Source organism: Saimiri boliviensis, chromosome 4 (genome assembly GCF_048565385.1).
Source record: "Saimiri boliviensis isolate mSaiBol1 chromosome 4, mSaiBol1.pri, whole genome shotgun sequence".
In the NCBI taxonomy this organism is placed as follows: domain Eukaryota; kingdom Metazoa; phylum Chordata; class Mammalia; order Primates; family Cebidae; genus Saimiri; species Saimiri boliviensis.
The window spans coordinates 125,378,637-125,406,481 of NC_133452.1; the positions used below are offsets into that span (position 1 = coordinate 125,378,637).

A 27,845-nucleotide genomic window follows, 5' to 3' on the forward strand; every position below is an offset into this window, starting at 1 on the left:
AACATCAAAAAAAAAAAAAAAAAAAAAAGATCCAGCAATCTGTGTTGTACAAGCACTTCAGGTGTTCTGATGAAGCAGTTTGAGAACCACTGATCTAGAATCCAAAGGCTGAAGAGTATAAGAGGGTACAAGAAATAGTGCATGGAAAAAAAATAAAAAATAAACACAGAAAAGAAGAGCACTCACTGAAATGTATGAGAAGAAATGCTACAGACATTCAGGGTTTATTAAATGACTACTGTGTTGGCAACAACAGCCACTACACGGCTTTATCAGAAACACAAAACGGAAAGTGCGTAGCTAAAAGGCGTGCCTTATTCTTTTCAGATCAGAAACGCTGAGAAACCACGGAACCAGAGTGTATAAAAATCTAAGATCTTTCGTCTTATTTCTCTGAGATTTACAAACAAGAAATGCATTAGCAATCCTTGGCTAATACGTAACTGCCTGTCCATATGCACTTTGATCTCCTTTAGAAGCCAGACCATAAACAGGTCTGAGCACCTGAGTGTGGAAGAAGCTTGGAAAATCCCTGAGAAGAAGAAAACATCTTGAGACATAACAGAAAATAAGAGATCGTTGAGAAAGAGCAGCATACAAGAGCAATGCAGCTGGAAGGCTGAGGAGACGGGGTGAGGGCCAAGGGAACAAAGAAAACTGACAGGGTGGACGCCAGGGAGCCTGGGCCAGCAGCACCATCTGGGGTAGTGAGGTAAGCCATATGCCCTGTGCATTTGGGGCCTTCCACAGCCGTCTCGGTGATTAAAAAGGGAACAAAAAATAACTTTTTTATTACTAATTTTGAAGTGCATACATTTACCATTATTTACAGTAACGTACAGTTTGTCCAAATTTTCATTTAGTGAAATTAGCGCATCTAACTAGCTGGATTTGCCCATGCAAAGAGGATTCGGTGGGTTCAGGTGTTGGGCTCTTCGTAAGAATTACCTATTAATTAAGTGATTAAAAACAATTAGCCTTTCGGTTGGGTATCCTGTCAGGATTAGGGATACATTCTTGGAGAAAACTGACTGTGAAAGGAACAGGCTTGGATAGAACACATTTAAAATAGTCCCTGGGTCTTTCATTCGGTAGTGAGACGCCAGCTTGGCTTGGAAACAATCAGCCCACAGGATTTTCAAAATCACTCTACAAAAAGGAAGACTGTTACTGTCACAGATCTTCGCCATCCTCTTGGAATTTAAAGCAGCATTTTCAAGGTTTATTATTTGTATTGGTTTTAATAGGATTCTTTTATGAACCTTTTTAATGAGGAGTATTCAATTATTGCTTCCTGAAAACATTGCCATGATATCGGATTCCATGCTGTGAGGCCTCGTTTGGTTAATGTGTATGTGATCTGAGTGGAAAGTAAAAGAACTATTAAATAGCCATTTCTTTCCTTTACTGTATCAAGCTTTCTTTCTGCTTATGTTGGTGGATAGTGGATGTATGCAAACACTCCATCTTTCTACTTCGGGAAAGCCACTAGATTTAAAAAGAAAATGTACTTAAATGTCCAAATCCTTATCATGTGATGTTTATCAGATAAGGCCTTTTTCAAACTAAAACCTTCCGTGTTTCTTTTAACAAATCAGAAAGGATTGGGCAGAAGTTTTCTAAACCCAAGGGATGATTAATTAGAGAGGGCGCCCCGGCAAAGCTCAAAAATTGGAAAACAAATGTGCACGTTTAATATGTAAAGCTCAATCCAGAGTTTAAAACTGGGTGAAGCAGCTTGGAGTATGTGTCTCAAGGCATGGCTCAAGTACTCTGCTGAAGAATCTAAATGATAACTCTGAAGAAAGAAACTCAAATTGTTAATCCACTTTTAATCACCAACCAGGAGAACTTTTGCAAATAGTTGATAAAACAGACCAGCATGTGACTTGAGTTGAAAGTGTTACATGCCTTTTATACATCTTTAATTACAGCTATGAAAGTTCTCATGAGCTCATGTGCTAGTAGGTAATATTATCCTGTCAACATTAGGGATAAATTCTTTTTTTTTTTTTTTTTTTTTTTTTAGGGATGGGGTCTTGCTATGTTGCCCAGGCTTGAGTGCAGTGGCTATTCACAGGCACAATCCCACTACTGAACAGCACAGGAGTTTCTGACCTGCTCTGTTTCTGACATGGGCTGGTTCACCCCTCCTTAGGCAACCTGGTGGTCCCCTGCTCCCGGGAGGTCACTATATTGATGCCGAACTTAGTGTGGACGCCCAATCAGCATAGCACACTACAGCCCAGAACTCCTCGACTGAAGCGATCCTCCCACCTCAGCCTCCCAAGTAGCTGGGACTACAGGCACGCGCCACCGTGCATGGCAGGGATAAATTCTTAGAGAAAACTGACTGTCAAAGGCACAGGCTTGGATTGAATGCATTTAAAACCATTACTGCTCAGTGAGGATGTATGTAACAACAACAACAAAAAACCATCACTGGGTCTTTCATTTGGTAGTGAGGTGTCTGCTTGGCTTAGAAAAATTCAGCCCACAAGATTGAGGTAGCTTGATATGTGCCGCCCGCACCCTGATTCCTCACCTCCACTTACCTGGCCCCATCCCCCTCCACCTTTTTTTTTTTTTTTTTTTTTTTTTTTTTTTTTTTTTTTGAGACAGCACCTTGCTCTTGTTGCCCAGGCTGGAGTGCAGTGACTCAGTCTTGGCTCACTGCAACCTCCGCCTCCCGGAATCAACTGATACTCTTGCCTCAGCCTCCTGGGTAGCTGGGATTACAGGTGCCCGTGACCATACCCGGCTAATTTTTTGTATTTTCAGTAGAGATGGGGTTTCAGCATGTTGGCCATGCATGAGCCACCGAGCCCGGCCCATCCCCACTCTTTTGATCCTGTTATCATCTTCTCAGTGGAAGGTAAAGTGCTATACCAACCCAACCTCAAGGTGTCTCCCAGCCTCGCTACCTCATTCTAACCAGGGTGCCACCCTCCTCTTACAGAATTTCTGGCTCTAACATGATATAAATGGCAAGTACTACTGGTTTTTTTGCTGTTATTATTGTTATTGTGATTATTGTAATTGTTCCCTGATGAGGTTAAAGAACCTCAGTACTTCCCATTGTAGTTCTCTCCCTCCTACTGAGCTGGGAATTACCGCCTCATGATACCAACTTTTTATTCATCACCAAAGGGATTCTTTGGTATGAGGATATTGTTATTAAAATATATTTTATAACAGCACAATGATTTGGTTAATATGATTATTCTACTTAAATTGAAGGCCAAGAGATGCCATGTAATTTCCTACAGTTAAAACCAAGTTAGAATTTATGTGCCCTGAGTTTCTTGCCAGTAGTCAAGCCAGCTATAAAACAAACAAACAAACAAAAAAGCAGTGCCAGACAAAAAATACTTATTCTGGAGTTTCCTTATTGGTTTGACAGAACATTGCACCCCAGCACTCATTCTTCAGCTACTAGACAATTCTATTGCTACCGAAAAGCCTCAACAGGAAGGGAAATGCCCCATCATCAAAAATGTGGCCCAGTTTAACCAGCCTTTAATGAATGCATACCAGTAAAAAGGTACCCAAGCCCATGGATGTGCAATTTTTTCAAAATTGAACAAAGCTTGTCCCTGCTCTTAAACACTTTCCAAGATGGTCACATGTTTTCATTTTTCCCAGTATTGGAGCAAGTCCCTCAAATTACTCACCCAGTCTGTTAACACCTGGTACAAGCACCCTTTCAAGTAAATAGGCTAAGGGATGCCTATGATCCACCTATCAGTCTCTGGGACACTGATCTTTATCATATTCAAATCCCGGAGCTCATCCTTTTCTGTTCCCACTTAGGCCAGTGACAATAGGAGCAACCAACCAATCTCCTTATACTCATTAATTTGCCAAAAGTGTTACAAAGTAGTCATTCCGATCTTTACTTCCTATAAGTGGTTAAGAGTATCAAATGGTGCTATTCTGTGCATCGCTATCACCAGAGCACAGCATGTACTATCAGTGCTGTCTTTACTGCTAGAAATAGAGTTACGAGCATCTCTAAATCCAACTACATTAGAGAGCCAATTCCAGAAACCCCAGAACCAATTCAGAAAGCTCATTCTTAAGATTCTGTTCCTCTAGACTCCATACCAAAACATGTATTAAGGTTTTCTAGAGAACAGAACCGTGTGTGTGTGTGTTTGTGTGTGTGTGTGTGTGTGTGTGTGTGTGGTGTGCACATGCGCGCATGTATGTGTGTGGAGAGAGATAGATTTACTATAAGGAATGGGCCGATGCAATATGAGGGCTGACCAGCCCCAAGATGTGCAAGCTAAGAGAGTCAGCAAGCTTGGAGAGGTGATGGTATAGCTCTGGTCCAAGTCTAAAGGCCCAAGAAGCAAGAGAGCTGATGGTATAAGTTTTGGTCTCAGTTCAAGTCCAAAGACAGGAAGAGACTGATGTCCCAACTCAAAGGAAGTCAAGCAGAGAGAGTGAATTCTTCCTTACTCAGCCTACTTTTTTTATTCAGTCTTCAACTGATTGGATGAGGTCTGGGAACACTGTGCAGGGCAATCGGCTATACTCGGTTTACAAAATCAAATGTTAATCTTATCCAGAAATACGCTCACAAACATACACAGAAAGAATGTTTAAACAAATATCTGGGCACCCTGTGACACAAAATCAATCATTACAAAAAATTTTAGATTCATCCATATTAGTTTACATTTTGCCAACTCTACCATCTCTGTGTTCTATTCTTTGAAGAGGAGCTGAGCAGTAATTCTCCAAATATTAATATTACCAAAAAACGTTCTAGACTAAAACAAAATCATATCAAGCAATAGTTTTGGATGCCAAATATGCAAGATGCATGCTCAGCACCAACAGTTCTTCTGTGTTGATGCAATTATATATCAATCATAAATATAGGTTTTCTGCTCCTCCCATTCTACAGACAGCCACATCTTGTGCACTGCCAGCCGTGTCCCTGAGACACCATGGTTGAAGTGAAGGCCAGAGTAAACAGATTTGTCCTTATTGGGTGCCTGGTCACTAGAACTACTTTTAACTCTGGCGAAGTAAATATTGTTAACTTCAAGGACCTCTTCATTCGCCTCACCTACATGGTCCACATTTTCCAGTGATTCCATCCATGGCAAGTTCCACATACCATCAAAGCTGAGAAGGGGAAGCTTGTCATCAAAGGCAATCCTGTTACCATCTTCCAGGAGCAAGATCCCATCCAAATCAAAAAGGGAGGTGCCATTGCTGATTATGCTATGGAATCCATGAGTATCTCCACTACCTTGGAGAAGGCTGGGGCTCACTTAGAAGGGTCATGATTTCTGCCCATTTTGCTGATGATCCCATGTTTGTAACGGGTGTGAATCATGAGAAAAGCCAACAAAAACCTCACAATCATCAGCAATGCTTCCTGTTCCATCGACTGCTTAGCACCCCCAGCCAAGATGATCCATGACAACTTTGGCATCATGGAGGGGATTCCTGACCACAGTCCATGCTGTCACTGTCACCCAGAAGATGAAGACAGCCCTTCTGGGAAACTGGCATGACAGCTGTGGAGCTCTACAGAACATCATCCCTGCAATTAACCAGTGCTCCCTCGGCAAGGTCATCCCTACACTAAATGAGAAGCTCACTGGCATGGCCTTCTGTGTCCCCCTGCCAACATGTTGGTTATAGAGCTGACCTGCCATCTGAAGAAACCTGCCAAATATGGTAACATCAAGAAGGTGATGAAGGAGCATTGAAGGGCCCCCTCAAGAGCATCATAGGCTACACTGAGCACCAAGTTGTCTCCTCCGACTTTAACAGTGACACTGACCCTTCCACCTTTGATGCTGAGGCTGGCACCGCCCTCAACGACCGCTCTGTCAAGCTTACACTCTGGTATGACAATGAATTTGGCTAGAGCAACAGGGTGGTAGAGTTTATGGGACACATTGCCTCCACGGAGTAAGTGCCCCCTAGACCACCAGCCCCAGTGAGAATACAACAGGAAGACAGAGGCCCTCAGCTGCTGGCAAGTCCCTGCCACACTCTGTTCCTGACCATGCTGAGACTCTCCCTTCAATACAGTTTCCACACCTGACCCCCTGAAGAACAGGAGAAGCCTAGGGAGCCCCACCTTGTCATGTACCATCAATAAAGTCCCCTGTACTGAACGAAAGAAAAAAAATCATAAACATAATGACATTTTACCTTCAGCCTGAGGTTTTACATCCTTTCTGTTTAACTATATATCTATTCAAGTAACACACTGAGATAGCATAAAGATATGCCTCTTCCAGAAAGTCTTTACTATCCAGTTTTACTCCAAATGCATTTTCTTATGACTGATTCTCTTCCTCACTGTTGTGTAAACTGAGTTTCTTACTCAATCTTAATCACTTTTGGATAGGTATTCAATATCCCAAGTAGAGATGGGCAAACAGTACATGCAAAATTAAATAAATAAGTACTTTTATGTCTTTTATGTATATTAAGAGTGTGTAGATATTATTAGTTTTTTACTTCTGGCATGAAACCTCTATCTCTTTGCTTTAGAGACATGCCTTATATGTACATGGCCTTATCACTGGCTCCCCAGTTATTTTTATAGATTTCTTGTCTCCAACCAGAGAGTAAATTCCTCAAATGTCAGGGATCATAACCTCCTCTTCTTTTGAATGGTGTTTGTAAGCCAAAACTGTAACTGCTCAATAAAAGTTAGGTAAATCATACACCTTTGTATTCTTGGTTGAATAAATGAAAGTATGAATGACTGCCAACCCCTCTAATGTCTCTGCTGTATCTGATCTTCTAAGACAGAGGTGGGATAGGGCATCTCATGTCTAGCAATAAAGAAGTTGCTCCACATATAGAAGTTGAAACAAAAATCTATTTCAAAAAATTACATTTCAAAACAGTGTAAATAAGGGTGTTCTTGGACATGGTGTTCTTTAAAATGCTATGTTATTCAAATCAACTCTCAGTTATTCAGGAGCTAATTATTCAAGGGTTGTGACCCAAGAATTCAATACTTATTCAAGTGGCCTCTTACTGAAGGTGATCAAATAGGACATCTCTGGGAAGACACCACCTTTGTACCCCTCTTGAAAAAAATTATTTGAAGACAAACAGAAGAAGAGATATAATTAACACTCAGGAACAGAAAAGTCAGCATAAAAGAATAGGCAGTGAACATGGAGACCAATTAAAAGCAGATATCCAAATAATTGCAAATCTAGTTATAAAACTAAAGGTAAATGTCAAAAAGAAAGGTTTCTTAATGAAACAAAGTGTTAGTTATAAAATAGATCCAAACTCCAATATTTGATTAACAAAGACAAGTAATAAGGGAAGAATACAAGCCCTCTTGAATAAAGAGGTTTCAAAATAAACTATTTCACTCTTGATTTTGATAACTACAGAAAACATTAATGAATGGGTTAGGAAAGTTTACAAATAACCACATATAAAATAAAATCAAGATGTGTACTAAAAGATTGAAGAAAAGGAAAGGAAGTAGTTGATTTGTATTTGCTTATCAAAAACATTTTGAGCAGCCTCTGTTCATTGACATTGCTCTGGTTTGTGTATAAACAGCAGAGTGATTTGCAACCTAGAAACCCAAGGGGTTGATAATGTCTCTTCAAGTGAATCTAAAAATAACTCAGAAAAAAAAATACATTGTTTATAAGAAATAGTCATAAAACAAACAAAGCCAAAAGACTGAAAAGTCAAAAGTTTATGCAAAGACCCACGAGACTTTGAAGGAGGAGCCTGCAACTCTTTGACCTACCTACTGGGTTGTAGACTTTCTGGATGACCCAGCTCGGCCCATTCTCCAGCCTCGTCTTGCATATCTCTTCCAATTAGTCAAAAGGCTCAACTCCAATGGCTCCTAAGGGTGCAACACATTCCCTGTTAAGTACATTTTTGTTTACCAGAGTGACTGGAGGTCGCTATTAACATTTAACGGGTAGAGCTAGCATGGTGAAGAAACTTTGTTCATTCCACACAACTTTAGAATATCCTACTAAACATTCACGTAAGTTAAAACATCTCTTCTAAATGTATTACCAGAACCTGATTACATTTTTATATTTACCAAAAAATTTTTGCAGGGTTTTAATATAAATGACTTCTGTGTTAATGAAGGGAAGTGGTATTTCATTTTATTCACAAAAGTACCAGTGTTCCTCATGTAGGAATATCATGTCACCGATAGCAATCTAACTCATGAAATATGACTTACCAACCAACGTAACTGAATCAGTCTACGCTGTGTTTCATTCATAATGATTTGATGTTTGTATTACAAACATCTGACAACTTCATTATACCTTCTAGAATATTTGTGGCCAAGAATCCACAAATTAAAACTTTTATTAACTTGCAGTATATTTATTGACTTTATTTTTTTATATTCCAGTTAAGGTATTATATTGATTCTTTTTGAAATTATGTATTTAAGTACATGTGAATTTCATTTCAGGATAGTAACAGGGATACTGTAAAATATGTGTTATAAATGGATTCCACATTGGCTTCCCTTAAAATATTCCAACATGCCAAAGTTTTTCCCAGCTCAACTTTGTCATATAGGTCAAGTTCACTGCCCTCCACACTTGATTCAAATCCTAAAGATCTCAAAACCCTCACTTCCCTGTCTGGAAGCTGTCTCCTCTGGCTTTTTTCCTCAGCCCTTCCATCATGGACAAAACGTCACCTCTGCTACGAAGCCTTCCCTGACTCCTCAACCATTGTGTTTCCTCTGTCGCCTTCCATATTTCACTTTGTTTCTTTCAGAGCTTCTATCACCAACACTAATTATGTTTATGTTCATTTATATACTTAATATCCATTTCTCCCCATAAGAGCAATACCAAGTCTTTTTTGTTGTTATTGTTCACCACTGTAGAGCTAGAGTCTTGTACATGGCCTAAAACACGATGGGAGAGCAGTAACAACTGGTCAAATGAATGAAAGCTGATAGAAATTCAAGGAAACGATGGAAAAAAATCTCTCGATTATACAGGGTAAATTTAAACACAGTTCCCAATCTTGGTGCAAATCAGTAGGCAATAAATGAGTGCAAAATCTGGTTAATAGGATTAATAAGATTGCTTTCAGAGACAAACACTAAATTTTTAAAAATACATTTATTTATTTAATAACTTCAACTTATTTTGCACTCATGGGGTACACGTGCAGGTTTATTACCTGGGTATTTTGCATGACACTGAGGTTTGGGATACAATTGTTATCATCACCCAGGTACTGAGCATAGTACCCAATAGTTTTTCAATACGTATATCCCATCCTCCCTCTAGTAGTCCCAGTATCTATTGTTGCTGTCTTTATGTCCATGACGGTTTAGCTTCCACTTGTAACTGAAAACATGAGGTGTTTGGTGTTCCTTTCCTGCATTGATTCACTTAGAATAATGGCCTCCAGCTTCATCCATGTTGCAGCAAAGGGCATGATTTCATTCTTCTTTATGGCTGTGTAGTATTCCACGGTATATATGTACCCCATTTTCTTTATCCAGTGTTTTCTGGGCATTTAGGTTGTTTGCATGTCTTCGCTATCACAAATAGTGCTGTGATGAACATACAAGTGCATGTGTCTTTTTGGTAGAACAACTTCTTTTTCCTTTGGCTATATACTCAATAATGGGATTGCTGGGTCAATTAGTAACTCTGTTTTAAGTTCTTTAAGAAATCTCCAAAGAGCTTTCCACAGTCATTGAACTAATTTGCAGCTCACCAATAGTGTATAAGCATTCCCTTTCTCCACAGCTTTGCCAGCATCTGTTGTTTTTTTGACATTTTAGTAATTGCAAACCACCATGGCACATGTTTACCTATGTAACAAACCTGCACATCCCACACATGTATCCTGGAACTGAAAATTTAATTTTAAAAAATTACAAAAATTAAAGTAAAGGCCACATTATAAATTGCAACAGAAGAAACTAAGAAGTCTTGAGAGGAAGGTGTAGTGTCCATATTGATTTTTAACATTAGCATAATTTCATTATTTGAGAAAAGTCTGGAGGATTTGAATCTTGGTCTTTATGACTCTAGTGGTGATAAGTAGGAGAAGACATGGCAGAGAGAAGCCCTAGTTGCAGTGAAGGACATAAATATTGGCTGATGATGTATTCCTAAGGTCTGTTTTCCTGCAATGATAGATAAAAAGTTGAGTGTGCTTCTCAGAGACTTTAAGACACAGGTGCAAACAACCATAGATGTTTGGGGATATAAATAGTATTCCCTTTGAGATTTCTGAGTTGGCATTAGACGAAGCCTTCCAAGTGATCAGTCACTAGCAATGGAAGTCAAAGAGTGTGTTGAACTGCCAAAATTTACTTTTGCAATGGGGTGAATATTCCAGTAACTTTTGTTTTTTGATTGCAAATAATAAAACCCACTTAATCCAAAAAGTACAAATAACAAGTAAAAGGGACAAAATGTTATGAGGGCCTTGAGGTATGCCATGGAATCAAAGGCCTATCAATGGCATTAGCAAAGACTAGGAACATGAGAGGAAACCCATTGAAAACTAACTACTCTTCTGGTCTCTCTTTCACACTCTTGCTCTCATTCTGTCCAACTCTGTGGTCTCCTCACTTCATCCATGAGCATGTGTTTTTATAGCAGAATGATTTCTATTCCTTTGGGTATATACCCAGCATGTTGGCTTCATATTTATCTTTCTTTGAAGCCAATGTGACTCAAAATGGCCAGCACAGTGCAAATTCCTTCCTTTCTTCAGAAATTGATGTTACTCCATTAAGACAACTGAATAAGTCAACTAGCATTTCTGAATCTCAATTCCACATTCCTGGAAAAAAGACTAAATTGACCCACCATACTCAGAAGTTTACCTCTAGTCTGATCTGCTATGGCCCAAGAGGGAGAGTTGTGTATGCATTGTTTTTGGCCTGCCCATGTGGGTGGGTAGTGATAGTGCAGCTCTAAGGGAAAGGGGGTTGTGGCTGGCCATATGTCCTAAAAATACATCTACTAGACTGGAGATTTTTAAGTAAAAGACTATAAAGTTCGAAAATAGATCAAACTTGTGCTCATTTTTATGAAGAAAGGCTGGGTGTAAAGGAAAATCTCCTAAGCCGTTCCCAGAAAACTCAGAATAGTCAAAAAAAAAAAGAAAAGAAAAGAAAAAGAAAGAAAGAAAAATAAATCTACATCTCCTTTTCTACTATTTGACTTTTTTACAAGTAGTCAGCTAGGTTTAGCTAGAAACCTTTTGCATTACTCAATGCCTGAAAATAGCATAGAGAAGAACTTTTCAAAATAAGAGACTTCTCCAGTCTCTGAAAAGTATTTCCCAAAGAACTTGTAATCAGTTTCTGGTTCTGATGAGCAGTTAGACTGTTACCTTGACACTCATTCTGGGCAGTTGTGCCAAATTAGATGTCTTTCTTATCTTCACATCTACTGCCCACATATTTTAGTTGAGAATCAGACAAGCTCTTGGAATTAAAATATGGTCCATAGCATGAGAAAAGATTCTTTTCTCATTATCTGTGGATATTATCTCTCCCTTAATAAGTCTGTAGGTTTTCTGAAATGAGATATAGCTTCCAACTTTTGCCTACATTTCTGAAAGCTAAAAAATGCCTTAGTAGCTAAATTAATATGTTATCTGTACAGGTAAGACCAGGAAATAGTGTGGAATAATGTGGCAATTTGTATTAGCTTCAGCCAAAAGTAACTTGTAAAATAAGGTGAGGCGGGAAGAAAAGAACTGATAAACACTGACAGTGAACAAACATTATATAACATATTTTTGAGTCCTAATTTTGTAGCTATCACAACTTTTATAATTAAGTCAAACAAAGATCTTCTATTGAGAAAGTTTTTTTGAACAACTTTCATGGTTACAAATGTCTTCTTAGAAATAAGCCTGCATCTTCCACCACCAGGTTCTAATGCAAGCATCTGTGCCATCATTGCATTGAGCAAGTTAAGACTACAAAGGTGCAACGGAAAATGTATTTACTGTCACTGCTATTAAAGCTTGCTCTGAGGACTTGGTTCTTTTGTTTTCATGCCCCTATAAACACTTGGAAAGTCCCCATGACTTTTCTCTTTATACTCATGATCACACATATCTCTCTCTTCTTCCCCGCCTGGCACTTTCGTCCCAGTCACTCACTAGGCTACCTCTGCTGCCTCCAGGTTAAGGATGGAGAAAGAGAGGAGGCAAAGGTCAAGAAAGTTCTCATTTTCATTGGTACTGCCATGGCAATATAATTTTGATGCTGTCTGATCTTGGCCGAAATTCAAAGTTGGACTTTCTCTCAAAAACCGTTTTGTGGATTCCTGGAAGCCCCTTGACATCCCACCATTGTCGGATTTCTTGCTGGTACTTCTCTTGACATCCCAGTCTCCTTCTGTGACACTCTGGAGCAAGATCCAAGACAATTCCTCCTGTGTGACCTTATCCAGCTCAGAGAAAATAACCATGCATCCTTAGCTAGACCAGCTCTAAAGGAGCAAGTAGCAATGGCCTGGTGAAATCGCATTAAAAGCCCAATTTCTGAGCAGGTCGGTGTCACTGTATCTACCTCTTTTCTCACCACAGTCACAGCCAGATAACCATAGTCTCCAGCTGTGGAGTTATATTTTTTAATAAATCAGACAGCAACTTTAAGAAAAGCATGTCTAGCTCTCAACAGTGGTTCAGTCCACTAAAACCTCTTTCCCTCAACTTGAAAAGAAAAACAAGGCACCCCCTTTACTCCTACCATATGTAATGGGGAGCGTCCAAACACCCTAAGGGACCTCTCCAAAAAAAAAATCATCTTCAAGACTCCAGGTGAACCCTTCTATTCCTTTGAGGAGGAAGAATTGCTAATGGCTGCCTAACTGGATTTTGAATACCCCCTTGGAAGTCTTTCTTGATGTTTTAACGCCTCACAAATGCAGAGTAGCTGGCTGCCTGCACTTGGAGCATGCAGTGGAAAGTGAAGCTGAATTTGTTTCGTTTTAAATTTTGCTACCCATGGCACCACAGCCAACATGGATAATGCTCCTTCCACAGGAAAGCCTTTCAAAGGCCCTTCGAAATGAGGCTCAGGGTTCTTTAAAGTTTTCAGGTACTTCACATCCATTATAGTATTTGAAACTACTCTGTAAAATAGGAAGGATGGGTGCTAAATGAGGCCCTCAAAGAGGTAGAAGTGACTTGTTCAGAGCTCTGTACTATAAAGTTTTGACCATGAATCCGGCGCCCAACCATGAGCTGAAAAATTGTAAAGCAAGCAGAATTGTTTGCTAAAATAGAATTAAATGCCCAATTTTTGAAGAAGATACTATAGGACTACAAAGAGCCCTTGGAAAAAACAACCACCACCTCTCTAGTGATTCCTTTTGGGAAGTCCAGGTATGTATATTTTGAATGAGCTGTCCAGGCGTTTTTTTTTTTTTTTCTGTATATGTACTTCTTTTCCTCCATTTCCTTCCTCTCTACCATTCCCACTCCACTACCTCTCCAAGAATCACTACCCTAACAGGTCTAAGAAAATAGTGGTAGTGATTTAAGACAGTTAACCAAAAGCCAGTTGACACAACCCAGAAGCAACCCAGAAGCAACTGGTTGTTTGTATACACAGCCCACACTCACCTGCTAATCTCTCAGCATTGCCCATCTATTAGGTTGAAGATGCGTAGGGAATTCAGGAATGGTGAACCAATAAAAGGAAAAAAGGGCCAGAGTCCATGCTATGGCCGTTTATCGTGATACACTTAACTACCAAGCACTTCTTAAATTCCTACCTAAACTCATAAACTAAACTACACCAAAGGTAAAGAGGTAGCTGCCTATGACCTTTCTCCTGTCCTTATATTTAATTTCCTTCTGTTTTTCTCTTTCAAATTTTTTTTCCTGCCAACTTGCAGCATTAAAAGAGATTGAGGAAAGCAATCCTAGGAAATAATATAGGTGTAAACAATTATCATTGACTTAGGGATTCCTTGACACACAAATCTCAACTCTGTCAGACTATTCCAAACACATGGTCATTGTTGCAAAAGACCTGGAGAAAAAATGAGAAAGAGTAATTTAATTTGGTGTGTGTGCAATAGAGAGAATACATCAAGTTACAGGAGAGGAGAGGTAAAAGAGAATGATGTCAGTAATCATGCAATAAATATGTAAGAATTCAGTACCTGGAAATGGAATGATGCCCAAACAAAAAATCTAAAATATGAGCCACTGGTTCTGGGGATGAGCAACAAGAAGAAGCTCAAAGGGCCTAGGGAGGCTGCTGGTGGGAGTTTGGAGGGTGAAGAAGATAACTTGTGGAAAGTTTGGCAACACTAACACCTACGGTCATGTAGAAAATAGAAAGGATGCCTAATGAATTCAGGAATCTGCTCTGGGGAGACTGCCCTGCAGAGGGTAGGTGACAACTTGCTTGTAGATGTTTATGACAACAGACTAGAGAAGACTGGCAGGCTTAAAAAGGAACTATTAAGTATTCCATAAGAATTTAGAGTAAATATGAAGAAGCTAGGGCTTGCTTAGTTTGAAAGTTAAAAAGTATTCCTTATGCCCAGTCTCTCCCAGCAAAATATTCTCAATGAAATAGCTTCAAGGCAAAGCTCAAATCCAGAGTGCCATCAGTAAAGCATGACTTCAAGTTAAAGATTTCAAGGCATGGGTGTAAGACCATTCAGAAATATTTAAGCCCTAGTAGGATTCTCTGGGGTATACTTCTAGACCATCTCAGTTAAGCAGCTGGACTTTTCAGAATCATCAGGGTATTATCTATATAGCAGGTTCACAGCTGCCAAAGGTAGAAAAGAACGATCTAAGAAAAACATATTGGTGTGGCTTTTGTCTAAAGAAGTTTATTATAAATTAATGCCTAACAAACTCATAAATTTTATAAAATAATTTTATTCACTTTAGCTGAAAGAGACAAACCGTTCAAAATGAAAAGACATCACTGGATCCCAACCTTCTTTGGGCAGGAAGCAGGCTGAGAAAACTACTCAGCTCTAAACACAGGTCACAGAGAAAAGGAAGGATAATTTTGGCATAACCAAAAGCCCCAAAGATTGAGCCACAAGCCATGGGAAAGTCTTCCCAAGGAGAAGGTCAAGGCCACAATCAAGGAACTGGCAAAACATGCTTGACTAGACTTTAGAATTGCTACAGCCTAGTGACTACTATGTGCCTACCATTTCTTTTTGAAAGGAGGTGTCCATTGGGGTTGCTCTAGTCGCTTGAGTTCACAGGTCTTCAGATAGAGAGTAACTATACTTGATGAACCGTGCTTAAGGACCCTCTTCTGTACCTTGCCTTAATACAGAATATGAGATCCTGGACTTTGAGCTGATAGGAGGTGACCAGATAGTAAATATTTTAGACTTGCAGGCTGTAAGGCCTCTGTCACAACTATCCAACTCTGCTGTTACAGCATGAAAGCAGCCAGAGACAACATATAAATCAAAAGGTATGTCTGTGTTCCTGTAAAACTTTATGAAAATAAGTGGAAGACTGTAGTCTGCCAATCCCTGATGTAATGGGATGACCTTTTGGTGATCTAGGACAAGACTAGTTTATATATGAGAGAAATAGAAATATACTTATTTCTGAGCAAACGGTAAATTAGGGAAGATTAAAGATGGCCACAAATCCTTTGACACTCTCCTCTCCGAATTTGGACAGACTCTGGAACTGCTTTGACCAATTAAACACAGCAGAAGTGACATCATGCTGGTTTCCTCACCCCTAAGACACTGGCAGCTTCCTCTTCCTGTCTTTTGAAACTCACTCTTGGAGTCCTGAGGCCTGAGTGTAAAGATTCCAACTACTAACTGGAGAGACCATATGGAGAGACCTTCAGCTCATCTGGTGAGGGAGAGGGGCTCAGCAGAGTCATTGCGGTCAAGATACTAGGCAGGTGAGTAAAGCTGCCTTGGACTCTCTAGAGCCAGCTAGTTACCAGTTAAAAACTACCAAGTGACCTCAGTCAACACAACATGAAGTAGAATAATCACCCAACCAAGAACTGTTCAAATTATCAACCCACAAAGTCATAAGAGAAGTGAAAGCAATTGTATTTTAAGCCACTAAGTTTGGGAGTGTTTCATTGCAAGAAATAGATCAAATGCACGGATACACATACATATACATCCACCCCAATATTAGGAATGGTTTAGAGATTATGGGGAATGTAACTTTGAAGTTTTGTTTTGTTTTTCATGATTTGCTGTATTTTTCAACTTTTAAAAAACAAGCTTGAAAGTTTTCTTCCTGACCAAAAAAAAGGAAAAAAAAGCAATTGAGAGGAAATCTGCACTCAAATAAACAGATATATCATGGTCAAAATGATCCTTAAGAGAGAGCAATTATTTTTTCAGCTCCAGTAGAAGAGCCAGGCAAGGATGCTGACACAGAAACTTTATCAGATCCCAGAGGAAAGTTGATTAGGATCTAGCTGTGAAAATGGAGGAAAAGAGGCAGATTTTTTTAACGTTCCCTAAGAATATGAAACTTGCTACTCTCCCCTTCTGCATTTCATCACAGAGATGTAAAAAGGTCACAAGAATTATACCCAATAGCAGTAAGACTGTTTCTCCATTTTTCTGTCTCCATCCTAAATTTAAGAAAGGAATAAGTGTATATAAGAGCAGGCACGTTTTTGCATGTCATCAGACTCACAGGAACAATATCTGTGCTTTGTTTTTTTCAAAATTGATTCCTTTGTTTTAATAGTCTTTAAACATTGGAGTGTCCCAAAATGTAGGCCACCTGCTCTTGATCTACAAAAGGCTCCACCTCCTAACCCCAGTTTACCACTGTTTTAAAACACACATGCCAAACTGAAATTTCTTAGGAGACATTAAGTATTTCTGCTGTACATTAATAAAGGTCATGGGTTGCCTCCTAATAGACATTCTAGGGATATATTGACCATATCCAACAAGACGTTTTTGGCAGGAGAGACAAGCTGCTCTCTTCAGCAACATGTCCAGGCAATCTGTACCCCACTTACTATCTTCTAATAAGTCATCTAAGACACTTGCCAAACAAGTAATTTGTATTCTAAGACATTAAATTTTAAAGGCAAATATTTGACCCAATTTACAGCACCCCAATTTTTTCAAATGTTGCATCTCTTCTTTTCTCCATCTGCACTTACACAATAACAATATGGAGAATCTGTATAACACGTGGCTTATTGATATGCTTGGAAGTTTAAATTTCTACTTTAATTCTCCAGAAACAGAGAGAGGAAACATCTTAATGAAGGACAGCAGAACACATGAGAAACTAATGAAAAGAACACGATGATGCCCCAGAGGTGTCTAATACATTGCGAATTCCATTATAAATAAAATCTGATTATTTTTAGTTTCTTGTCAGATGTATCCTCTAAGCTTGTCTTTCATTCCTGCTGCAGGAAATTCTTTACTGACACTGAATTGAAGAAATGATTATTTTCCCCAACTCATGGCTTTGTGTTTCTAGAATGATGATTTTCAGCATGTAAATTGGATGCATCCAAAATCATTCTGATGCAAGACCAGAGCTTCACAACTCTTTTTACAATTTCAAAATGAGTTTCCTGCCCAAAGGAAAACATAAAACACACCAAAGCTAGAGAAAGACAGTAACATCTCTAAACAGCCTGGAAATTTCTCCCTGCCTGATGAACTGATTTTATTAAAGAGTTTACTTTTTCTCCTCAAATTTGAATGTATGTTTCTAAAAATGGAAAAATGGTGAAAAGACCAAAGGAAAGAAGTTGACAAACCATAACCACAATAGCACCCAGCCTCAACCAACAGCAATAGAACAATGAACCTGGAAAGATGTTATTTATATAATAACGATAGTAAATAATTACATAGTACTTCTATATGCCAGGTACTACTGTAAACCCTTAGTGTATAGTGATTCATTTAATCTTCACAACAGGAGTAACTTTTATTTCCATTCTGCAGGTAAGGAAATTGAGCCACAGAAAGGTTTAAAAAATTGCCCAAGGGGTGGAGCCAGGATTTAAACACAGGCAGCTCTGGCTCTAGATTCTAGGCTCTAACAACAATACATCGGTGCCTAAAACATCCAGTTTAGGACAACTAAGAATGTCCAATGGGTCTCAAAGAAATTGCTCGGTCTGTTTTCTCGGAACAGTAAGGCCAGAGAGAGAGAGCGACAGACAGAGAGAATAGATACGCCATCCTTTCTCATCTCTTCAAAAGTCTTCACAGTTTCTTAAGGGTAGTTAAAAAAAAATATTTCTCAGGGGAGGGTAGTGTCAGGGGAATGATAAAAACAGTAACACTGCCCAAAGCTCCATAAATTACTGCTGGGAATTCAACAAGAAAGCATAATAGTCCGGTTTCAACCATCTCTCCTGCTACTTTAATAGACCAAGATGTTTAGATGTATTTCTTTCAAGTTTTTACAGAAAAACTAGATTTACAAACAATCTGTTTGCAGGGAAAAAATACAATGAAGAATATTCCTATGTTTTGATGGTAAATGTATTTTTGGTTGACAGGAATTTTTGTTATTGAGAGTCAATAGGGAACCCATGAAAGTTATTCAATGTCCAACAGATCCATTGAGTTATATAAAAGCTGTAAGTCATCAAGAAAGACTAAATGTGATGAATTGTATACTCTACTAGGGGTTTTTGTCAACATGATGAACTTAGGAAGATGTCTGCCTGAATGCATATTGTTTTCATAGTTAAATAGAAATCGCAAGTTACTTCAAAAGGAAAGCATGCCCACATCTGTCTTTTCTCAAGGCAATATTTCTTCCTCAGGATTTCATTTGCTTCAATTTATTATTTTTCTGGAAAGGAGAAATATGAAATCTGATAATGCATTTTTAGAAATAACATTTAATTCATTTTATTTCAGAACTTTCATTTACTTATTTCTCTGCCTGAAGTCTACTTTATTAAAGAATTTTAGAGCCTAGTGATTTTTTTTTTTTTTTTTTTTGAGACAGAGTCTCACTCTGTTGCCCAGACTGGAGTGCAGTGGTGCAATCTCGGTTCGCTGCAACCTCTGCCTCCTCGGTTCAAGCAATTCTCCTGCCTTAGCCTCCGGAGTAGCTGGGACTACAGGAGCATGCCAACATGCCTGAATAATTTTTTGTATTTTTAGTAGAGTTAGGGTTCCACTGTGTTAGCCAGGATGGTCTCAATCTCCTGACCTCCTGATCCCCAAAGTGCCGGGATTAAAGGCATGAGCCACCACAGATGGCCCTGGTAAAATTTCATATAGATATTATTCATTCACTCAGAACACATTGATTAAGCATTTACTATGTGTCAGGAACACTTCTAAGGGATAGACTCCAATCTCATTTTAGAGATGGGGAAAAGAGAGCCAGAGAAGGAAATTGCTAGCTACAAGTGAGGCCCAAAACTAGCAGAGATGCTTAATTTTGAAGGCAGTTTTTCTACCTCTTCTGATACTGCCTCACAAGGCTGAGACTGCACTAAGTGCCGTGTGAGACACAGAACACACAATAAGAAACTTCCTTCCAAAAGTCTTTTAATATAATTGTAGAAATAGAGGCTTATTAAAAGTAAAACCATAATACCAGAGGTAGGTGCCATTCAAGGCAACAATATAGAGATAACTGGTTGTCTCACAGAGGTTGACATCACTCATTCTACTTACTCTTTCTAGGTCCTTCAGGAAGAAGAGAGCACCTGCTTGGAGGGGTCAGGTACCATGCTAGATACATCACTCATAAGATAATTTTGTTTTCACAAGGATAGTGAGAGGAAAATATTATTCTCAGTATATGTTCAGGAAAATGAGACTCACAAGTAATGATATTATCTAAGGCCATATAGGTGGTGTAGAACTGGAATTCAGCTCACGAGTCTCTTACAGACAAGCCCAAGCTCTTTCTATTGCAGGACCCCACATCCCTTCACAACACATGCATGCCAACTGGTAGTCTCCTTTCCTAGTTATAGCAAACAGAAATGGAGGCTGCAAAACATGATGGGAAGTGGCAGCTGCCGTGCACAGCATCTTTGGCTTCCTCTAGAAGCCACAGCAGTCTGGGAAATGGCATCAGGCACCATGGGATACTGTAGCCGGCACTGCTCTTTCTGCATGCCACAATGCACAAGGCAAAGTAAGTTTTTATATTTGTGGTGATTTGAATTATTGCTCAGCAATTGTTAAAACTATGCATAAGCGTATACACAAAACCCACCACTGGGTTGTTGTTGTTGTTTTTTTTTCACCAGACCTGAGGGAACTTCATCAGTAACACTGTGGGGGACTGGGGGTGGAAGAGGGGTGGGGCTGGGGACAGTAGAGGGGTGGAACTGGATTTCCGCTCCTTTGGGCCTGAGGGGTTTCCCAAGCACTGCACGCCAAGTGTGGATTCAGTATATGCAGGTGACAGCAGTCAAGGCTGGCCATGTGCCAGCCACTGTGCTGGGCGCTGGGGACTCCGCTGTGAATGAGAGGGTCTTGGCTCCTGCAGCGCTCACAGACCCTATGAGAAGACGTTAGTGATGGAACAGCGCTCCCAGATCCTCAAACAGATGCATTTAACCAAGAACGAGCGGGAGCGGAAGGTGAGGTTGCCCTGGCTGGGCCCTGAGGGCCTCAAACCTATTGTTCAGTCTAGGTCTCCTCCCCCAACTTCCATAGGAAGAATATCTTCACTTCACTTAGCTTGGGCTTGGTGCTGTGACTCACTTTGGCCGATTCTCATTGCAGATTTGATGACAGCAGATTTGACACAGAGATTTGAAATGTATTTATATGGTTAGGCTTGTACTATGTGGCTTCCACCGTCGCCATGAGAAGAACATGATACAGTTAGGGGAAAAGAAATACATGGAAACCTGTCACCGGCCCCCCTTCCCACATGTACATGTAGCCAAGATCAGAAGCGAACAATGTTATTTGGAGCCACTGTGATGTGGGGTGGTTTTTAAGCTGCAAAAACTGATTGATTCCCTAATTTAGGCCCACACTCTAACTCATTTAGATTTGCCTCTCAGTAACTTCTTTAACTTTAGCCATTTTCTGAAACTTTGCATGTTGTATCATAATTTGATACTCTAAGGCAGGAGTCCCCAGGACCAGTACCAGTCAGTGGCCTGTTAGGAACGTGGCTGCACAGCAGGTGGTAAGCAGTGGGGAGCCAGCATTACCCTGAACTCCACCTCCTGTCAGATCAGCAGCCGCGTTAGATTCTCGTAGGAGTGTGAACCCTATTGTGAACTGCCCATGTGAGGGTGTGAGAATCTAACTAACGCCTCGTGATCTAAGGTGTAACAGTTTCACCCTGAAACCATCCCCCTACGCCCAGCGCTTTGGGAGGCCAAGGCAGGAGGACTGCTTGAGTCAAAGAGTTCTGTGGGAAAATTGTCTTCCATGAAACCCACCCCTGGTGCCAAATAGGTTGGGGAGCGCTGATTTAAAGTACCTTAGGTTCTGGGACGCTCTTCCCAGATACTAACCTCACCACAAAGGTTGTTTCATAGTAAATAAAAAAGAGAAAGACAGAGAGAGAGAGAATAATCAAACTGAAGGTGATGTCAGAGGTGGGTTTTGTGTATACGCTTATGCATAGTTTTAACAAAAAAACTACAGCATCTAGACAAATAATGTCTGTCTCATTTTTGCGATAATGCAATTTGACCATTTTAGGGACCAGATTTGCTGATGTCTAACCTATTTATTATATTCCTGTGTTCGAAACATTCAACTGATGGAGAGCTTTCTTTGTCTTAGGAACTCTTACATTCCTTGCATCTATAAAACCCATTTCTACCAGAGAACTCACTATTGAGTTTTCCCTTGGTTCTTGGATAGATTTTAAAATAGAAAGAAAGTCACTTACTAGTCAATGCATGATGTAGGGATATCCAGGAAACATCTGTGACAATTATTTTCCTGTTTTGCTTCATTTTATTGTTCTTTTCCAAACTGATGTTATTTCTCCAAAATAGCTACTGAAAATGCCATTTCCCTCACATAATGGTAAATAAGCTGAACTGCAAAATGCACTCATTTTAATTTTTGCTACAATTCTATTAGATTTGCCTATGTTTTCAGTCCATATTCTAATTTTTAAAATTGATGTACACAGAGTAAGTCATTACTTGACCCCTCCCTCTCCCTCTTCTGGATGGTGAACTACTTAAGTGCAGTCTTTATGTGATTTTCATGGCTAGAGCTCATGCTTGTAACTACGAAGAATTAAAAAAATCACTTGAGAACCATCTTTTCCAATTATAGCTTTGTTAATTCTCAGATGAGCAAATATTACCAGTCAGCGGAAGAATAAGCAAAACAATGGAGACAAAAATTTAAGGAAGATATTAATAATGTGGGCCCTCTTTGAAGCCAGCCACCAATTTCTCCTCATCTAACAGTGCACTGTTTCCTTTTGTCAGCTATTTCTTGCCATTAATCCTTCTATAATTGCCAATATCCCACTCCAGTCTTTCAACCTTGCAAGGCAACAATGTTAAGTGCTTCAATGCTTGCATTGTGCACAGGCAGCTCAACAGACCAATATCAGCCTGTTTTTACATAGATAGAACTCCATAGGAGTTATGCTACAGCAACTCTATATTTTCTTAAAAACTATGGGTGTTAAGCTATAGAGAAGAAAAAGATTAAAATTTCCAGAATGCTCCCTCCTTATTCTTTACTTTTTCTTCGCACAGAGCAATATTTATCATTTCTAAACTACAATGACTGGCTCATCATTAAACCACTTTTTAAACCCTAAAAGTTATAAAATTTGTATAACATTCTTCAAAAAAGTAAAGCATATTTTTTTTTAAAACCCCAGGCGGGGCACAGTAGCTCCCACCTATAATCCCAGCACTTTGGGAGGCCAAGGCAAGAGGATCACTTGAGCCAAGGAGTTTAAGACCAGCCTAGGCAACAAAGCAAGAACCCATGTCTACAAAAAATTTTATAAATGAGGCAGGTGCGGTGGCATGTACTTATAGTCCCAGCTACTTGGGAGGCTGGGGTGGGAATATCGGTTGAGCCCAGGAGTTTGAAGTCGAAGTGGCCTCTGACTGCACCACTGCACTCCAGCATGGGTGACAGAGTGAGATCCCATCTGGAATAAAACAAAAACAAAGAAACTTAAGAAAACTCTTTTAAGAAGGCAATTTGTCACAAGGATGAAATGTTAAGAATACTTTCTTATCTATTCTGTTGTATTGGCCTATCAAAAATACACACACACACACACACACACACACACACACACACACACACACACATTGTTTAGAGAATATGTTATAATACATATATATTTGTTTAGAAGCTAAATAATATCATATAGAAAATGAAAAAATACATATGGAAGGTACATATACATATGTGTGTGTGTGTGTGTGTCTGTGTGTGTGTGTGTCTGTGTGTGTGTCTCTGTGTGTGTGTGCGTGTGTGTGTTTAGAAGTCAAAAGACCTTGGCTGGCAACATGGATCTACTCAAAGTTTTAATCTTGGGCAAGGCACTTATCTTTTCTAAACATCAGTTTTCTCATTTATAATATAAAGATAACATCAGTCATGACAAAATCAGATAATTGCTGGGAATATGAAATCATAGAGTGTCAGGATTAATGTACTTGGTGTTTAAATGGTTTCAGAAATTGTTAAAAATCAGTTTTAAATGAGGACAAAAATAAAAAAGAATAATGATTAACTTAAATTTAATGATACTCAATGCTGAGATACTCCATTATTTTGACTACTTTATACCAGCTTTGAGGATGGTTTAATAAGTGTACTGAGTCTCATTACAGAATCTTAAGAGTTCTTTCTTTGAAATACCTTTATAGAATAACGTGGTAGGCTGAGAAATGACACTCAAAAAGATATTCATGTCCTAATCCCTGGAAGGTGTGAATGTTACCTTTATGACAAAAACTAGTCTTTGCATATATGATTAAGCTAAATATATTGAAATAAGGAGATTATCCTGGATTATCTGGGTGGGCCCTACATGTAATCACAAGTATCCTTATAAGAAGGAGGCAAAGAGAGATTTTACACACACAGCAGAGGAACAGGCAATGTGACCATGGAGACCATGGGACTGATGCCTCTACAAGCCAAGGAATGTTGATAGTCACCGGAAGCGAGAAGAGGCAAATAAAGGAATTCTCCTCTAGAATACCCAAATGGAGTGTGGCCTTATTGATGCCTTGATTTCAGCCCTGAGAAAGTGATTGCAGACTTCTGACATCCAGTTCTGTAAGAGAATAAATATCTGTTCTTTTAAGCCACTAAATTTGTGGTCATTTGTTACAGCAGGCTTAGGAAATTAACATAGGCACTTTAGCCTACAGCTACTAGATATCCTTGCATAGGGGGCAAGACTGATTCACTTGATCTAACACTTTGCTTCATAACAAATAAGGTATGTAAAGCAACAAGTGTAGAGTAGCTGCTTGTAAAAGAGGCATCTTTCTTCTTGCATTCTGTTGCAAAGTATGTGCACGTGGTACTGTCAAACGGCAACCCTTTCTTGAGAATCATCATATGCCAAACAACAGTTATTTGTCTATTTTTGTACATTAACTTAATTTCATCTATACAATAATCCTCTAATCACATTTTTCAGATGAGGACACCAAGAAACTGTAGATCATATTACCTACCCAGGTCGCACAGTAATTGCCAGAGCCAGGACTTCTGCAGGCAGTCTGATCCAGAGTCCCTATTTTACCCATTAAACAACATTGTGTTTCAGTGTAACAGAACAAAACACAAATGTGATTTTCAAGGAAGTTATATTCAAGAAGCATCAAGACAACAATGTAGATACACTATCAACTTATATAAGATGCTCAGTTTTCTGCGAAAAAAATTATGTGTAGGCACGTTTCTCTTAGAAACTCATTCTGTTCATGGCAGTGTAACAGTGCAGAGACAGCTTCTAGCTACAAGATATACTATGTGTCTGTCCTGCCTCTCCCAGGAAGGGTAAAGGCAGAGAGAAATAGAGGATCTGTTGAGAACTCCACATGACATATTTTACAGCCCTAATTAGCGTAGCCTGAAGCCTGTCCCTTGTCAGTGTGGTCAACTATATCTTTCACTAATTTCATCAACAAATAATTATTGAGTGTCAGTCACATGAAGAGGACAGTCTTAGCATTGCTGCCAGTGGTGCAAAGGTAAACAATACATCCCTCTGATGCTGAAGGAATTCACAATGTAGCAAGAGATCCAGGCTGCCATTTTGGGTTTCCAAAGCACTTCATGACCCAGTACTGTTCCATCTGGGTCTCACTGCTTACCACAACCCATAGTGAGATACATTTGATTTGGTGCTGTTTGAATTATTATTTGTAAGCATTGCTGAAGGTTTTATCTCCATCATAAACAGTGTTTGCTTGGAATATTTAGAATGATATTTTAAGGACAGCTGTTCTAGGGGATTCTGTATTCTACAGTCCTATTTTGTCTGCCCTATAGGCACTGAGGTTCTGCCCTATAGGCACTGAGCTATAAAAGCGACCCTGTGAAAATCAAGAATGCATATCATTCTATTCACACACCAGTCAAAAATTGAGTTCAGAATTCTATGTTCCTCCTGAAAGACTTGGGTACATTAGAAGCATCTAAAACAGAATTTTTCCTTCACTGTCTGTGAGCCTTCAGACCCTGAGATAATAATGGAAACTTGCTGTATTTTTCCCATGTAAAAGAGAGAAGACTGACATCTCAATTTTTTCCCAGACATTCTGATTCCTCTTTCTCCCAGAGCAATGTCAGAAGACCTTGACCTGTTTTTTGAAACAGACTGCATCAGTCAAGATCTTGTTTCACTTAATACGTAGAAATAGCCCATCCTAAGCCCAGAGAGAAGAAAAATATATTTCACCTCTGTAGGTCATCTTTTATTCAACTTTAGAAACATTAACTAAAAGCCCTAAAACATTAAGTTAAGAATATTATTGCATATAATTTTCATGACATTTAAGAATCTGTTCTCTGAAATATGGCTCTAATCTTCAGAATATTAAAACATCAATTTGTGAACATCAACACAAATGTTTTCACCTCACAAATACACAAAAAATAAAATTTGTAATTGAGAGACTTTTGTTGTCTGCACTGCATTGTAGACAAGTTCTAGAAGCAGCAGCCTTTCTTGGTGGACCACTGTGAATTTCTCATATTTAAGGACCAGTATTCACAATTCCCTATTACATGCCATGAGTGGATATACACAACAAATGAATAAAATGCAATTGTATCCGCCCACAAAAACAATTATGGAACACTATATGCAAGGCATAGCACTCAGTGACTTCCGTATATAATAGTTCATTTGTAAGAAGAATACATAAACAGATGTAGACCTTTATTCAAACTCCTACAGTGTGTCAGGCATCGTTTTAGGTGCTTTAAACATATTATTTTCAACTCCCTCAAATTAGAGAGGTAGATATTATGATCCGCAGTTTAGAGATGGAATTCTGGAAGGTTACATCGTAAGTACACTGTAGAATTAGAACTTGAGTCTACGACTCCAAAGAGCTTGTTTTCCCTCAGTATAAAATTACAAGCAACACGTGACAAGCAGTGAATGGGTCCTACAATATCTATCTGTAAGTCTCTTCAGAATTCACCAAAGTCCTACAAACCCAAATAAAACTCGTCGAGTGGAAGGGAAGGCAGTGAAAGTGTGCCAATTTCAATGTTTACAGATGATAAACAAGATAGACCAGATGCTACGTATACTCAGGCAACACTAACCTTTCTAAAACTACTTGGGACTAGTTGTGAGATATTGTGGTGAATGGGCCAGGATGCTACAAAACCCAAGTCAATTCAAAGCCTCATATACACAGCCACACATGCCCATACACAGTCTGTACATTGGCACATATACACATATGTATTTATAGCCCATCCTTTTCAGAACTAGACTAGGAATAACTAGCAATAGAGATGACAGGAAATACATGAAATAAACCCTAATAATTTCTTTCTCCACCATAGGACCCATAGCTATGTGTCCTAGGAGCATCCCTTGAAACCTTGAACACAGAGGTGCAGAAGTCCTAATTTCCTAGTTCACCACAAACTACCACAGAAATGACACTGGTGTTTTTCGGGACCGGTAAGAGAAATACACGTCAACTCTTCTGACGTGAATGTTATGAAAATGAGTTTGTTCACAACTTCTGTGATGTACTCTATTCATACAATCTCCTTCCACCTCATCTTAAATGAAATCATCTATATCAGAAGACAAATATAAACATTCAGATGCTAATGTATGCAAGAGTAACAAGCCTGGTGTCTTGTGCATGATAGATGTTTAATAAATTAAAATAAATATATAGCACCTGCAAATACTTTACAGTTCATCAGTGATTCTCAGAATATGTCTAAATTTCAAAGGCCTAATCGGCCTTTTAAGAAAGAAGTAGTATATGGAAATACGATTTTGGAGGTGGTAAAAATATTACAGGATCTCTGAGGTGTCGATTTTCCTGGCTAGAAAACTCTGTGGTCGCAGGGCCTTTGTCCAAGTTCTTGTCCTGTGTCCAGGAAGAATGAGGTATGCAGACAAGCAAAGGGTAAAGAAGAAGAGTTTTATTTAGGGTTAGAGCAGCTCAGAGGAGTGGGTAGCTCCTCTTTATAGGCAGGCTGTCCAGTTGAGTGTTCAGCTCTTAGCAGAGAGGAGGCCCTAGAGAGAGTGGCTTCCCGCCACAGGCAAATCATTCCCACGTCTCGGCAGGTCTTTGAAACTCTCAACAGAGAGGGTAGCTCCTTTCTGCCTGGCAGGTCCTCTCTGCAGCTCTCAGCAGAGAGCATATTCCTCTCTGCACCTGGTCATGGCAT

At 39.3% G+C, this 27,845-nt stretch overlaps 1 long non-coding RNA gene across 1 annotated transcript; it reads left to right on the forward strand.

Moving 5' to 3' along the window:
- The first annotated feature begins 327 nt into the window (after window positions 1–327).
- On the forward strand, window positions 328–27,106 carry LOC141584160 (uncharacterized). The gene is made up of 3 exons (XR_012517099.1): window positions 328–712; window positions 15,673–15,907; window positions 26,997–27,106. It is a non-coding gene; the product is annotated as an uncharacterized LOC141584160 (long non-coding RNA).
- The last annotated feature ends 739 nt before the right edge of the window (window positions 27,107–27,845 follow it).